Here is a 17,351-nt window from a genome sequence, read left to right on the forward strand (position 1 = left end):
CCCCCCCCCTTCTTCAGTAACCATGCATTCTTCTCTTAGGGTACTCCTTGTTTCCTAGTTTCTCTGGTGGTGTGGTAATCCTTTGCTCTATATATCCATATATGAGTGAGTACATACCCTGCTTGTCTTTCTGTGATTGGGTTACCTCACTCGGGATGTTTCCTTCCAGTTCCATCCGTTTGCCTGTGAATTTCAAGATTCATTGTTTGTTTCTTTGTTTTTTTCTCCCTCTGAGTAGTACTCCATTGTGTAAATATACCACAGTTTCTCCATCCATTCTTCAGATGAGGGGCATCTAGGTTGCTTCCAGGTTCTGGCTATTACAAACAATGCTGCTATGAACATAGTTGAACATATGTCCTTGTATGAATTTGCATTCTTTGGGTATATGCCCAAGAGAGGAATTGCTGGATATTGAGTTAGACTGATCCCATTTTCCTGAGAAACCTCCATACTGATTTCCAAAGTGGTCGCATAAGTTTGCACTCCCACCTTTAATGGAGGAGCGTTCCTCTTTCTCTACATCCTCTCCAGCATTGACTGCCATTGGTGTTTTTCAGCCATGCTGGCCAGTGTAAGATGGTATCGCAGAGGTGTTTTGAGTTGCATTTCCCTGATGACTAAGGATGTTGAGCACTTTCTTAAGTGTCTTTCAGCCATTTTAGATTCCTCTATTGAGAATTCTCTATTTAGTTCTGCACCCAACTTTTTAATTGGATTGTTTGGTGTTTTGGTGGCTAGCTTCTTGAGTTCATTATATATTTTGGAGATCAGCCCTCTGTCAGATGTGGGGTTGGTGAATATCTTTTCCCATTCTGTGGGCTGCCATTTTGTCTTGTTAACTTTGTCCTTTACCTTACAGAAGCTTCTCAATTTCAGGAGGTCCCATTTTTATTAGTTGTCGATATCAATGTCTGTGCTACTGTTGTTATGTTCAGGAAGCAGTCTCCTGTACCAATTCATTCAAGGGTACCTCCCACTTTCTCTCCTAAGAGGTTCAGTGTGGCTGGATTTATGTTGGGGCCTTTGATCCATTTGGACTTAAGTCCAAATGCATGGCGATAGATATGGATCTGTCTGCAATCTTCTACGTGTCCGCATCCAGTTATGCCAGCACCATTTGTTGAAGATGCTTTCTTTTTTTCCCATTGTATAACTTTAGCTTCTTTGTAAAAAATCAGGTGATTGTAGGTGTGTGGGTTAATATCAGGGTTTTTAATTCAATTCTATTAGTCTACCTGTCTACTTTTGTGCCAATACCAAGCTGTTTTCAGGACTATGGCTCTATAATAGAGCTTGAAGTCAGGGATGGTGATGCCTCCAGAAGTTGCTTTATTGTACAGGGTAGTTTTGGCTATCCTGGGTCTTTTGTTTTTCCATATAAAGTTGAAAAGTGTTCTTTCCAGATCTGTGAAGAAGTGTGCTGGGATTTTGATAGGGATTGCACTGAGTCTGTAGATTGCTTTTCACAAGATTGCCATTTTTACTACATTGATCCTACCTATCCAGGAGCATGGGAGATCTTTCCATTTTCTGGTATCGTCTTTAATTCCTTTCTTTAAAGATTCAAAGTTCTTACTATACAGGTCTTTCATTTGTTTGGTTAGCAATTATCCCAAGATATTTTATGTTGTTTGTAGCTATTGTAAAAGGTGATGTTTCTCTAATTTCTTTCTCAGCCCATTTATCATCTGTATATAGTAGGGCTACTGATTTTTTTGAGTTAATTTTGTATCCTGACACTTTGTGGAAGGTGTTTATCAGCTGTAGGAGTTCCCTGGTAGAGTTTTTCAGGTCATTTATGTATATCATATCATCTGCAAATAGTAAAAGTTTGACCTGTCCCTTTCCAATTTGTATCCCCTTGATCTCCTTTTATTGTCTTATTGCTCTAGCTAGAAGTTCAAGTACAATATTGAAGAGATGGAGAGAGTGTCCAGCCTTGTATTGTTCCTGATTTTAGAGGAATCTCGTTGAGTTTCTCTCCATTTAGTTTGATGTTGGCTGTTGGTTTGCTGTATATTGCTTTTATTATGTTTAGGTATGTTCCTGTTATTCCTGATCTCTCTAAGACCTTTATCATGAAGGGCTGTTGAATTTTGTCAAATAAATAAATCTTAAAAAAAAAAACAAAAACTTTTTCAGGTTTAGAGAGAAATGACTCAGCACTTAAGAGCACTAGTTGTTCTTACAGAGGACCCAGGTTCAATTTTCAGCACCCACATGGCTGTTCAAAACTGTCTATAACTCCAGCTTTAGGGAATCTTATACCATCACACAGACATACATACCGGCAAAATACCAATGCACATGAAAAATAAAAATAAATAATAATACAGTATCTTTCCAAATTACTAACGTAATGCCTGTATTGATACATTCCTTCCCCAGATCAAGGGAGATAATACCTTTAGAGGTATTCCAGAAATATTATGGCCATTCAGTAAGGTAAGTTACTTAGAATCTGTTTATAGTTATCTATAAGCATTGAAAGGGGAAGTGTTATACTGTATAAACAATCTAATAATTAACAATTTCAGAAAGTGACACCTACGTCCTCTTAGTCCCATTGTTATAGACTCCAAGTTTATGAAGTCTCGACTGAGTGTCCATGCACACATATACATACACTGAACTTATACTATGAAAAGCCTTACAGTGACTTATATTGGCGTTCAATATCTTTCTAATTGGTAATTATTTGCATTTTTTGAAAAAAATCACTGTGAACTTTAAAGTTAATTCTAAAATATTTTTCATATAAGAACTAGTAATATAGCTAAGTGTTCTGTCTGAATAAAATTATAACAAATGACACACTTTTACTAAATCCTAAAAATAAGATATATTATAAAAATAGAAAGGAAGATTTGCAAGATCCTATTCCTGAATTGTGATTATTTCCAGTGAGGTTTTGTAAATATAATGAAGATATTGAAAGCTATTTCTGATCCTAGACATATTTTTGCCTTTCTGTTTTATTTAGCTCTGCCCTTGTGAACACAAGTGAGTTTTAATTTTAAAATGTTTGAACTTCTGTACCTTTTATAAGTTAGCAGAATCTGGATTTAAAAAAAAAGAAACTAAAGGCCGGGCGTTGGTGGCGCACGCCTTTAATCCCACCACTTGGGAGGCAGAGGCAGGTGAATCTCTATGAGGTCAGCCTGGTCTACAAAGTGAGTTCCAGGACAGCCTTCAAAGCCACAGAGAAACCAAACCCTGTCTCAAAAAAAAAAAAAAAAAAAGAAAGAAAGAAACTAAATTATCTTCATTTCTGCTGGTTTCACTTTACTGTATGTGTGGATTATTAAAAGTAAAGGGTTAACAGAAATGAGTGGGTTAGTCTCCTTACTACTTATAATTAAGGTAAAATATATTGGTAAAAACATTGGGTTGAAACTTGTGTCTGAATGACTGCTTAGGCTTTATTTGAAGTGTAAACTTGAGCCCCATTATGGCTGAATTAGATTTTAAACTAGGTAATGAATGAATGCTAATGAAGAAAACAGTTCTTGTTGCACTGTTCTGAATAGAGACTATATATTTGGTACTGTTGGCCAAATAGCTTTTGTAATTTATTTCAGTTATAATTTCATATTAGAAACTTAATAATGAAGAATTCTCCAAAGGAATAAGATGTATGCAGTTATATTCAAAAGAACTGCAGTAGGAGTGTTACAATCTGTTTCTAAACTGTCCATTTGTTTTATTAAAATTATATCATTTCCATAATTGGCCAATTGATGGATCTTTCAGGTATCCAGAATAATGTGTGCATGAAATAAATTATAGTTACAATAGAGCCTTAAAGTGGACAAAATGACTCTTTTGACTGCCTTAAAATGTGACTAGCTCTCCTTTCCAGACATGCTAGATTCTTTAGGGTCTGTTAATTAAGTAATGCCTTAATAGTTTCCTAATGCTTCTAGAGTAGAGCTTACAGGGTCTTCTAGTGCTTTTAATATTACATAATGAATGGAAATTTAACTGTTAGGTATTAAACCTGTTTGTACATTAATAATTTAAACATGAGAGGAATAATCCAGCTATGCTGGTGTGTGATAAATACATGACTGCAACATCAGTATATTTATGGTTACTTAGGGTTTTTTGTTGTTGTTGTTGTTGTTTTGTATAACCAATTATCTAGAAGCTGGACTTCCTGACCATAACATGACCTCCAAGGACCATGTTGCATATTTAACACTGAATGAAAAGTACTGTTTTATAGTTCTAAAACGAACTGCTTTTTAAGGGAAATTTTTGAGGCAAAAGACAAATATTTTGGTTCAAGCCTATGAGCAAACTCATTTAGAGGAATGAATATAGTATTAATACACTGAGACTCTTGCAATAAAAATATCAGGTCAGTGACTTGTTTCATTGAGTTCACATTTTGTGTTCACTTTGCCTTTAAAAGCAGGAATATCTTAATGAAACTGAAAGAGTGCTTTAAATTGTCATGCTGGTGCTTAAAGATATATTAAGCTTGATTTATAACTAGCTTATTTCCAAGGAAAGCAGCCTGGAGAGGGCAAACAAGCCTTTCTTAGGACTTGTGATTAACTGATGCTGTCAAGTCTTCCAAGTTTGTAGTGTAAATAATGTGTAACAATGTAGCATTGCTATTTTCTAATGATGAATGGGCAAATGCTTTGTTTTATTACATTTATTTCATGATAAAAGTTTTCACCAATACTGAGATATCTTGACTTTTCTTCAAACTGAGCAAAACAACCTATTGCATACAAGTTGATTATCTCTTACCTGAGATGCTTGGGGGCCACAGTATTTCAAGATTCTTTTTCGTACATTGGAATATTTGCATATGTAGAATGCAATACCTGGGACATTCAGTGTGAACCTCGTATATGTCATATGAAAGCAAATTTGTCTTAATGCAATTGCATTTAACTGTGACTTATCAATTGGTCTGATATGGAACTTTCCATGTGGCATTATGTTAGTACTCTCAAGTTTCCAATTCTGAAGCTTTTTAAAACTTTGGATTTTCAGATTAAGGATGTTTAAAAAAGTCATTTCAGGTGTGGAGTGAGTGGGTACTACATGAACTGTTTGTCACTGGTTTATTGTAGAATTTGATAGGTGTACCAAATAAATTTTATTCATATCAAATAACTGTCTTTTTTATTCTCTTAAGAAAGATGAATTTTAAGGTTATAATATACCTTCTATGTAAAACCCTGAAGCAAGCTGTTACAACTCAAGAGAATTAGCTTTCGGTAATATTGTCCTTTTGTCTCTAGTTGCATGTGCATAAGGTATATGTAGTTGCAGATTCTTTTCCAGCCAAGTTGCATCACAGGATCAAGAAAATCTATTTTAACCAAAATGCAAATGTTCTTTGGGTTTTTTTGGGGGGGGGTTAGTTTTTGTTGTTGTTGTTTTGGGTTTTTGAGACAGTTTCTCTGTGGCTTTGAAGACTGTCCTGGAACTAGTTCTTGTAGACCAGGCTGGTCTCGAACTCACAGAGATCCTCCTGTCTCTGCCTACTGAGAGATGGGATTAAAGGCATGTGCCACCACCAGCCGGTGCCAAAGTGCAAACGTTTTTAATCCTCAGCAAATGTTTGAGTGTGTGTAAAGGATGAAGGAGCCATGTCACAGTGCATGATGTTAGTCCCATCCTTTTATGTGGCTTCCAGGCATCGGACACGGGTCTCGAGGCTTAGCACAGATGCCTTTACCTTCTGCTTTAAGTTCATATTACTCTTTTTTTTTTCATATTACTCTTTTTATGACCATATGGTATGGGAGAGAGAGTGTGAGAGTCAATGTTATAGACATCAAAACTGCATGGTGGTACACACCTTTAATTTCACAAGTTTATGGTCAGACTGGACAACAGAGCAAGACCCTCAAAATAAAAAGCAATGTTTGTATCGACTCTTATTCCCCTAATGTCTTGGCTAGGAAAGTGAAAACTTGGAAAACCCTGAGTGTCCCAGAAGAAACCTACATGCCCTGACTAAGAGTAGTAGCCTTTGCATATTCTCTCCTCAATACAGAGCTCTATTCCAGGTGATTTACAGTCTCCATTTATCAGTACATTCTGAAGACCCAGTGTTCCAGTCGGGTTTCACCTACCTGCCAAGTCACAGGAAATTAACCTTTTACCCGTGTAAATGTCCTGTGCTGGTCTCCTTCCTCCAAGCTGGCAGCATCGAGTTCACATTAAAGTTCTGTGTTGGCCTGCTTTGTCATCTTTAGAGGAGCTGCTGACGTCAGTACTTGCTTACGTCTCTGATACCTACCCTGCTTCAGAATTTTTATATATTCCCCTTCAGTCGCCACAACTTTAAAAACCAGCTTAGCCATGCATCAAAATGAATCTCTACATGTGTTATTACTGAAGATCGAATCAGGGACGTTGCACATGCTGGGTGCTTTTTTCCACTAAGCACAATGACCCTCAAAAGGAAGAAAAATTAGCTGAGCATTGGTGGTGCATGCCTTTAAACCCAGCAATTGGAAGGCAGATTTTGAGGCCAGCATGGTCTACAGAGTGAGTTCCAGGACAACCCCCAAAGCAATACAGAGAAACCCTGTCTCGAAAAACCAAAAAAAAAAAAAAAAAAAAAGAATTTGAATATTGTATCCTTTATGTTGAGCAATAGCTCAGTGGGTAAAGAGCACTTGTTGCACAACCCTATTAACGGGTTCTACCCTGGAGTCCATTAAGGTGGAAGGAGAGAACGAACTCCACAGTTGTTTTGACCCCACATGCATGTATACCACACGCGTTGTGTCTTGGCTAGGCAAGTGAGAGGCTTGGAAAACCTTGAGGGGTCCAGAAGAAACCCACACACCGAGATTGTGGTGTCTACAAGTTGTATCGCGCGCGCGCGCGCGCGTGTGTGTGTGTATGTGTGTGTGTGTGTGTGTGTGTGTGTGTGTTTCTAAGTTGGATCTGGCATTTCGTTACATTATTATTTGGGCACTCCTGTGTGTGCCTGCACATGGCCTAGGGGAGAGCAAGCCCACACAAGTGCAAGTCAAGGTGAAGAACAACTTTGGGAGCCATGTCTGTCCTTCGCTGTGCGTCAGACACTGAACTCAGTTCATCAGGCTTGCTTGGCCAAGCGCTTTACCCAGAGCCCACTCACATTCTTCATTTGCAGAGAGGCAGAGACTCTTGTTACAGTCTATGAGGCCTTAGTGAGGTCGGAGCGCTTCTTTCACCTCTTAGCATCTGTTGATGAGCAGAGTCCTGGCTTGCAGATCCATTCCTGTTGGTGCAGTGCTAGACCCCAAGATACAATTTTGTTTTAAGTCATTGAGAGTAAAATTCATTACACTTATTAGGTAAGCACTGGAAGAGTGTATTTCTTTTTAAAATAAAATTATAAATGATAGTGAAGTGTAGAGAGAAGCCTTTTCCTTGCCAGCCGCTTTGGTTTTTCCCCACCATTCGCCTGGGCTCTCCCGCGTTGCAGTCCCCAAATAACACACAAGATGCTGTATTAATTATGAAGCTGCTGGCCTTGCTTGTTTCTTCCTGGCTAGCTCTGACTTAAGTAATTCATAATTGTTAATCTAAGTATTTCTCTTACTGGAGAAAAGTTCGGGACATCTTACTTCCCTGGCGGGCTACATCGTGACTCTCTGTGTTTCTCCTTCCCAGAGTACTCCTCGACTCCTAGTCCCACCTATCTTGCTTCCCTATTGGCCAACAGTGCTTTATTGACATATACACAGGACTGCCCCATCAGTCAAGACACCCTATTACCTTCAGTGTTTTTGAGCCTTATATGGCTTGTCTAAGAACAGTTAATTTAACATCTGACCAAGAGTTAAATTCCACTCATGCTGTTTTCCACAAGCCTAGGAAGAACTAATTGAGCCTTCTTCTGAAGGATGGGTTGTATAGTTCAGTGGCAAGGCACCTGCCTCGTGTTCAGACCCTGGGTCAGAGTCAGATTACCACAAAAAAGTTCTTCAAAGCCAAGTACCATATTATCACCTGGTCAGTATACCTATGCATTTAAGTACATGGCCTCTGGCCCTACATAAAATTAACAGAAGCAACAATGACAATTGTTACCTTTCTCATGCATAACAGACTTCCTCTACTCTCTACCATGCATGAGTTTTCGGTTTTTTTTGTTGTTGTTGTTTTGCTTTGTTTTAAAGATTTATTTATTATCTATACAGTGTTCTGCCTGCGTGTGTCCCTCCAGGCCAGAAGAGGGCACCAGATCTCATTACAGATGGTTGTGAGCCACCATGTGGTTGCTGGGAACTGAACTCAGGACCTCTGGAAGAGCAGTCAGTGCTCTTAACCTCTGAGCTATCTCTATAGCCCCCTACCATGAGTTTTATAACAGCAAAAATATAAAATTTCTCATGATATAATGCAAAACAAAAAGGAATAAAAATATGCCATTTTCTTTTCTTATCAACATTAAAACTTAAATGAACTATCAGGGGAGAAAATTTTAACTTCTCACTTGTCAAGGTATACAAAATGCATGAGGTCCATGTAGGAAACATCACTGACAGCAAGCCACTGTCTTCCTCAAAACTCCTTGATTCCTTAGTCCATCTTGACCAGAAAGCTGCAGCACTCACTCTGGAAGTCCATGTCATCCTACCTCTGAGAAAGGCTCAGCATTTGATAATCTGTCCAACTTGACTGTGGGAATCTACTAGAAAATGCATGATTTCATAGGCACTTAAAATATTCTTCACCAGGGCTGGAGAGATGGCTCAGAGGTTAAGAGCACTGACTGGTCTTCCAGAGGTCCTGAGTTCAATTCCCAGCAACCACATGGTGGCTCACAACCATTCATAATGAGATCTGGTGCCCTCTTCTGACGTGAAGACATATATGGAGGCAAGATGCTGTATTCATAATGAAAGACCCCCTGCCACACTCATGTAAACCGAGCCCTTTCTAAGAGCGCGAAATTTGAATGTAAACTGTGCCCTTTCTAAGAGCGTGAAATTCAAAAACTGTGACATCACCGAGATAAGTACCCTATCAGCGGTGCTCTCGCCTTCTACCTCATTTTGCATATCAAGCCTGCCGGACCTGATTGAGAGCTGCTCTTGCAAGGTCCACAGGACTTCATATGCAAATAAAGCTGCTTCTATATAAGCTGTACTAAATCCAGCCCGGTATGCTCAGCCTCCTGAAGTGCTGCAGCATCCACAGGCGCCTGTGTGAGCAATAAAGTACCCTCTTGCTGTTGCATCCAGTGGCTCTGTCTCGATTTTTGGGCGAGGGTCTCCTGCCAGGAAGATTCCCAGTGGGGGGGTCTTTCATTGGAGGTTCCACCGAGATAGAAGACCCCTGCCCAACTCGACCAGAAGCCCACCGGGAGGTAAGCTGGCCAGCATCAGTGTTCCCTGTTGGTAACTGTGTCTGTTTTGTTGTCCGTACGACTCGGATCCAGGTCACTCGGTATCTGGGCGGCTTGAGAAGTGGCTGAGGAGCTCGGGACTTCTCCCCCCGCCACCCTGGAAAATGTTCCAGGGGATGTAGAGGTAGGGGCTTGCCTTTTCGGAGCCCGTGGCATATATGCCCCTCTATCAGAGAATCAAGGGCCTCTGGTTCTTGAGTCTCCATCTGAATTTTTGTTTTCGGTACCGTGCAGAGCGTCTGGTCGCCGGCTGTCTTGTTGTATTGTGTCTGTCTGTTTGTCTCTTCATCATGGGACAGTCCCTAACCACCCCCTTAAGCCTAACTCTAGGACACTGGTCTGAGGTTCGAGAACGTGCCGGCAATCAGGCGGTCGACATAAAGAAAAAGAAGTGGCAGACCTTTTGCTCCTCGGAATGGCCCACTTTTAATGTGGGTTGGCCGAGGGATGGCACCTTTAACCTTGATACTATTCTGCAGGTCAAAGAGAAGATTTTTGACAAAGGATCCCATGGGCACCCAGACCAGGTCGCCTGCATCATAACCTGGGAAAACTTGGCTTACGACCCACCTCCATGGGTTGCTCCCTTTGTCTCTCCGAAATCCGCTCCTTCTCCCCCCCGCCCCCCCCCGCCCCACTGGAACCCGCTCCTCCTCCCTCCCCCCCCTTCGAAACACACTCCTTCCCCCGCCCTTCCGAAACCTGCTCCTCCTCCCCCGCTCCTCCAGCACCCTCTCCTTCTCTCCCCGCTCCTATGGCACCTCCTCCTTCTGCTCCCCCAGCTCCCTCTTATTTCTCATCCCTGTACCCTACCCTCACCCGGGAACAATCTCCCAAACCCCTCCTTCCCCCGGATCCTAACTCCCCCCTAATGGATTTGCTCTCTGATGACCCCCCTCCCTATCACCCGCCTCCGTTGCAGCCAGCCCCGATAGGAGCTCAACAGACGCCCCCCGGTGGGAGACCAGAGGGGCATCACTTACTCACCTCCTAACTCCCCATTTGCAGGCCGTCTCCAGGGGCGGAGAGACCAACCGCCCTCAGAGATTACCTCCCAGGCGGTCCCCTTACGACAAGGAGGGAACGGCCAACTGCAATACTGGCCGTTCTCTGCCTCTGACCTATACAACTGGAAACAGCACAACCCTCCTTTCTCCAAGGATCCTGTTGCCTTGACTAATCTAATAGAATCTATATTAATTACCCATCAACCTACTTGGGATGACTTCCAGCAGCTCTTGCAAACTCTCCTGACCTCAGAGGAGAAACAGAGGGTTTTTCTAGAAGCAAGGAAGAATGTGCCAGGGGAGAATGGACAGCCAACTCAGCTACCGAATGAGATTGATGCCACCTTCCCCTTGGCCAGACCCAACTGGGATTTTACCACAGATGCAGGTAGGGGATGCCTACGCCTTTATCGCCAGTTGCTCATAGCGGGCCTCCGAGGGGCCGGTAAACGCCCCGTCAATTTGGCACAGGTAAAGCAAGTAAGTCAGGGTTCCGAGGAGCCTCTTGCCGCCTTTCTAGAGAGACTCAAGGAAGCCTATCGCATGTACACTCCCTATGACCCGGACGAACCGGGACAGGCAACCGGCGTGGCCATGGCATTTATATGGCAGTCGGCGCCTGACATTAGGAATAAGTTACAGAGGCTGGACTGACTACAGGGCTACACCATCCAGGATCTACTAAAGTAAGCAGAACGTATCTATAGTAAGAGGGAGACTGTAGAAGAGAGAGAGGACGGTATACGCAGAGAAACTGAAGAGAGGGAGACAGCTAGGGACCGTAAACGAAGTAAGGAGCTAAGCCGTCTCTTGGCCACTATAGTGCAGAACAGCAATAGGTCAGATAGGCAGGGAGACCAGAGGAGGCCCAGGGTGGAGCAGGACCAGTGTGCCTATTGCAAGGAGCGAGGCCACTGTGTGAGAGAATGCCCAAAGCGACCCTGAAAACCGAAGGGTCCTCGGCCGGAAACCTCCCTTCTGGCTTTAGATGAAGACTAGGGGAGCCAAGGCCGGGAGGCCCCACCCGCGCCTAGGCTAACTCTCAGAGTCGGGGGGCAACCAGTCACCTTCCTAGTCGACACCGGAGCTCAGCACTCGGTCCTCACCACCTCCCCGGGCCAACTCAGCGGACGGACAGCCTGGATGCAAGGGGCCACCGGTGGAAGGCGCTACCGTTGGACTACTGAAAGGAAGGTGCATCTGGCTACCGGTAAGGTTTCTCATGCTTTCCTCCACGTCCCCGACTGTCCATACCCACTACTGGGACGAGACCTACTGACCAAACTCAGAGCACAGATCCATTTCGAGGGGAATGAGGCCACAGTGTCAGGCCCAAATGGAGCCCCTCTCCAAGTATTAACTCTCAAAATGGAAGATGAATACAGATTGTTTGAGGGGGAACCTACAGTGAAACCCGAGATAGAAGCTTGGCTGGAAGATTTTTCCCTTGGCCTGGGCCAAAACGGGGGACATGGGTTTAGCTAAGCAACAACCTCCCATTGTCATTGAGTTAAAGGCAACAGCTACATCCATCTCGATTAAACAGTATCCCATGCCTAATGAGGCCTATCAAGGAATTAAGCCTCACATCAAAAGACTCTTGGACCAGGGGATCTTAACTCCCTGTCGGTCGCCATGGAACACTCCACTTCTACCCGTCAAAAAGCCTGGCACAGGCGACTACCGACCGGTACAGGACCTTAGGGAAGTTAATAAGAGGGTGGAGGATATACACCCCACGGTGCCCAACCCATATAACCTTTTGAGTACCCTACCACCCACCCATCCATGGTATACGGTGCTAGACCTAAAAGACGCCTTCTTTTGTCTCCGGCTAAGCCCTAAGAGCCAGCCAATGTTTGCTTTTGAATGGAGGGACCCAGAACTAGGAATTTCAGGACAATTTACCTGGACACGACTCCCCCAGGGATTCAAGAACAGCCCCACTCTCTTCGATGAAGCCTTACATTGGGACCTTGCGAACTTCCGGGTTCAGCACCCATCCCTGATTCTACTCCAGTACATGGATGATCTCCTACTGGCAGCTCCAACCGAACAGGACTGTCTTAAAGGTACCGGGGCCCTACTACAAACCCTCGGGCATCTTGGGTACAGAGCCTCCACCAAGAAGGCCCAAATTTGCCAGACGGAAGTGACTTATCTGGGGTACAAATTAAAAGAAGGACAGCTTTGGCTAATGGCCGCGCGCAAGGAAACTATATCCCAGATCCCAGTTTCCCGGGGTCACCAGCAGCTGAGAGAATTCTTGGGCACCGCCGGGTTCTGCAGGTTGTGGATCCCCAGATTCGCCGAAATGGCGGCTCCTCTGTATCCCCTAACCAACCAAGGGGCTCCCTTAGAATGGACAGAGGCACAACAACAGGCCTTTAGTAACATCAAACGGGCCCTACTCTCTTCTCCGGCTGTGGGTTTGCCCGACATAACCAAACCTTTCAACCTATTCGTGGACGAGAAGCAAGGCTTTGCAAAGGGGGTCTTGACCCAGAGGTTCAGGCCATGGAAGCGACCCATTGCCTACTTGTCCAAGAAATTAGCCTCCGGATGGCCCCCTTGCTTGAGAATGGTGGCGGCCATTGCGATCCTCGTCAAGGACGCAACAAAGCTGACTCTGGGACAGCCATTAACTGTACTGGCACCACATGCGGTTGAGTCTATCGTCTGCCAGCCTCCTGATCCTTGGCTATCCAACGCCTGCATGACCCATTACCAGTCCCTACTCCTGGACGCTGATCGGATTTGCTTCAGCCCAGTAGTCGCCCTTAGTCCTGCAACTCTGCTGCCGCTGCCAGAGGGCCCTATGTCCCACGACTGCCTGCATATCCTCTCGGAAGCACATAGGACCAGGGTTGACCTGTCCGATCAGCCATTAAAAGACGCGGAACACACATGGTACACGGATGGCAGTAGCTACTTGCTGAATGGAGAACGATGAGCAGGAGCAGCAGTGACCACCGAAAACCAGGTAGTCTGGGCCAGCGCCCTTCCGGGAGGCACCTCAGCACAGCGGGCGGAGCTCATCGCCCTAACACAGGTACTCCAGCTGGCAGAATGTAAGAGACTCAATGTATATACCGATAGCCAGTATGCCTTCGCCACCGCCCACATACATGGGGAAATCTACCGGAGGAGGGGACTCCTAACCTCAGAGGGCAAGGAGATTAAAAATAAGACTGAGATCTTGGCCCTGCTCAAGGCCCTATTCCTCCCCAAGAAATTGAGCATCATGCACTGCCCAGCGCACCAAAGAGGAGACAGTGCAGAGGCAAAAGGCAATCGTCTTGCAGATGAGACTGCTAAACAGGCCGCTCTGGGTCCCCAGCTCCTCACCATCACGATCTTAACTGAACCAGGATGGACCCAGCTAATGAACTGGGAATATAGTACTGAGGGCTTAGATTTGATACAGAAACTAGGAGCAGACTATGATCCAGAGCGGGACAGATGGGTGCACCAAGGAAAAACCATTGTGCCAACTAAACCTACAATGGACTTAATTAATAATCTCCACAAACTCATTTAAGTGCCCGAAAAATGCAAGTCCTGGTGGACCGAGCGGAGCTGGGAAAACTTTTCCTCAATAGAGATAAGGCCCTACAAAATGTCACAGAGACTTGTACGGCTTGCGCTCAAGTCAACGCAGGACGAGCCAAGGTCAGTCTCCGGGGACACCGATCTGGAGTCCAGTGGGAAATAGACTTTACTGAAATTAAACCTGGCATGTATGGCTACAAATATCTCTTAGTTTTTATAGACACCTTCTCTGGATGGGTAGAGGCCTACCCCACCAAACATGAAACTGCAAAGGTGGTCACCAAGAAACTATTAGAAGAAATCTTTCCCTGATATAGGATGCCTCAGGTAATAGGATCAGACGATAGGCCGGCCTTTGTCTCCCAGGTGAGTCAGCAGGTGGCCAAGATACGGGGGATTGGTTGGAAATTACACTATGCATATAGACCCCAAAGCTCAGGTCAGGTAGAACATATGAATAGAACAATTAAGGAGACCTTATCTAAATTAACGCTAGCAACTGGCTCAAAGGATTGGGTGCAACTCCTACCCCTGGCTCTGTATCAAGCCATGAACACCCCAGGCCCTCACGGCCTTACCCCTTTAGAAATTCTAAATGGGGCATCCCCCCCCCCGCCATCACTTTCTTTGATTCTGATATTTCGGGCTATGCTAATTCCCCCTCTCTCCAAGCACACCTGCAGGCCCTGCAGATCGTGCAGAAGGAAGTTTGGAAGCCCTTAGCAGCCGCCTACCGGGACGCCACTGATACGCAAACAGTGCCTCACCAGTTCCAAATCGGAGATTCAGTCTGGGTCCGGAGACACCAAACCAAAAACCTCGAGCCTCACTGGAAGGGACCATATACGGTACTCCTGACAACGCCTACAGTACTGAAAGTTGACGGTATCGCCGCCTGAATCCACGCATCTCACGTGAAGGCTGCCCACCCGGATGCTTCCACGTCTCCTGCCCAGGCATGGAGACTCCAACGCTCTCAAAACCCCCTAAAGATAAGACTTATTCACAATTAGTTGTCTTGTTTGCCCTTTTGACTACCCCCACCCTGTCGACCAGCCCCCATACCCTAAAACAATTAACCTGGCAGATAGTCTCCCCAGCAGGAAATGTCTTGTGGTCTCAGTCAGGGAACCATGCCATGGGAACCTGGTGGCCCTCGCTCACCCCGGACTTCTGCCAACTGGTGGCAGGGTCAGACTATTGGGATATACCCGACTATGAGGCAGACACATTGCCAGAAAAACTAAGATCAAACCCTGGCAATAGAAGCGTGCATGGCTATGGTGTCCGGGGAGTCCGGACCCCAATAGGGTGTGCCACCATCGAGAAACGGTGTAAACTGGGTCACCAAGACTTTTATGTGTGCCCAAAAGATGGGAGGGACTTCCACACGTCTCATAAATGTGGAAGCTATGACTCTTACTTTTGCGCCGCCTGGGCTGTGAGACCACCGGCGGTGCATACTGGAACCCCTCATCTTCCTGGGACAAGGTCACCATATTAAAGGGCTGGGGAAAGGGACATTGTTCCAGCTGTTCTGGAGGACTCTGCCTTCCCCTTAACATCACCTTTACACCGAGTGGTAAAAAGGCTCCAGAATGGATCAGGGGATATACTTGGGGGCTCCGCTGGTACATAGGAGAAGATCGGGGGTTAACTTTAAAATACAACTTAGAGTACAACAGGCCTCCCAACCAATCGGTCCCAACCAAGTCCTGGCGGAGCAGAGGCCGGCATCCTCCTCCGGTTTCATACCAACCCCCCTGCAGTGGGTAACTCAGTTAGAATTGAAATAACCACACCAACCTCGCCCCCTAACCAGTCCCAGGATGCCCAGTCCCAGGAAGACTTCCTGGGAACAGGGAATAGACTTATTAACTTAGTAAAAGGAACCCACCAGGCCCTTAACTCCTCAGACCCCGATCGAGCTAGAGACTGTTGGCTATGCCTCAGCGTAGGCCCCCCCTACTATGAGGGAATTGCTGTTTCAGGAAATTTCTCTAATTATACCAGAGCCCCGGAATCGTGTTTGGTACTGCCTCACCACAAGCTAACTTTACCCGACGTTTCTGGGCAAGGGACATGTTTGGGTCAGGTTCCTAGGTTGCACCAGCCACTCTGCAATCGGACTGTCCAAACTCTGTCAGCAGGGAACTATTATTTGGCCGCCCCAAATGGTACGTACTGGGCCTGTAACACAGGTCTCACCCCCTGTATATCGGCCCAAGTGTGGAGCCAAACCTCAGAGTTCTGTGTGTTGATCCAGCTGCGGCCCAGGATCACCTATCATAGTTCAGAGACTGTTCATGAGTTCTTCGAAGACACCCCTAGAAGGCAGAGGAGGGAGCCAGTAACTATGACCCTCGAGATCCTTCTGGGAGTCCGGGGGATTGCGGCAGGGTTAGGCACTGGAACTCATGCCATGATACAGACAGGGAGATTCCAAGCCTTGCATGACGCCATGCATTCAGACCTAAAAGCGGTTGAAAAGTCAATCACTGCCCTCAAAAAATCCCTGACCTCTTTATCTGAAGTTATTTTACAAAATAGACGGGATTAGACTTACTCTTTTTAAAGGAGGGTGGATTATGTGCGGCCCCTAAAGAAGAATGTTGCTTTTATGCAGACCAGACAGGGATAGTGAGAGAGACAATGGCTAAGCTAAGAGAGAGGCTGGCCCTGTGAGAAAGAAAATTTAGTTCACAACAAGGCTGATTTGAAGGATGGTATAACAGATCACCCTGGTATGTTACCTTACTTTCAACTCTTATGGGACCTTTAGTTATACTGGTGATTATTCTGACATTTGGCCCCTGTATCCTTAACCGGCTGGTTCAGTTTATCAAGAAAAGGCTGTCAGTCATCCAGACCTTAGTCCTAACTCATCAATATCAGGTTCTAAAGCAACAGGAGACAGAGAACCCTCACAACAGTTAAGTAAAGGATTTTACTTAAGGATAAAAAGAAATGGGGGAATGAAAGACCCCCGCCACACTCATGTAAACCGAGCCCTTTCTAAGAGCGCGAAATTTGAATGTAAACCGTGCCCTTTCTAACGCGAAATTCGAAAGCTGTGACATCACCGAGATGAGTACCCTATCAGCGGTGCTCTCATCTTCTACCTCATTTTGCATATCAAGCCTGCCGGACCTGATTGAGAGCTGCTCTTGCAAGGTCCACAGGACTTCATATGCAAATAAAGCCCGCTTCTATATAAGCTGTACTAAATCCAGCCTGGTATGCTTAGCCTCCTGAAGTGCTGCAGCATCCGCAGGCGCCTGTGTGAGCAATAAAGAACCCTCTTGCTGTTGCATCCAGTGGCTCTGTCTCGATTTTTGGGCGAGGGTCTCCTGCCAGGAAGATTCCCAGTGGGGGGTCTTTCAATAATAAATAAATAAATCTTTAAA

The 17,351-nt window shown here is 45.1% G+C and overlaps 1 pseudogene; it reads left to right on the plus strand.

Moving 5' to 3' along the window:
• The first annotated feature begins 9,675 nt into the window (after positions 1-9,675).
• On the plus strand, positions 9,676-13,933 carry LOC121136493 (annotated as a pseudogene).
• The last annotated feature ends 3,418 nt before the right edge of the window (positions 13,934-17,351 follow it).

Source organism: Mesocricetus auratus, unplaced genomic scaffold, assembly GCF_017639785.1.
Source record: "Mesocricetus auratus isolate SY011 unplaced genomic scaffold, BCM_Maur_2.0 Super-Scaffold_100676, whole genome shotgun sequence".
NCBI classification, from domain to species: Eukaryota; Metazoa; Chordata; class Mammalia; order Rodentia; family Cricetidae; genus Mesocricetus; species Mesocricetus auratus.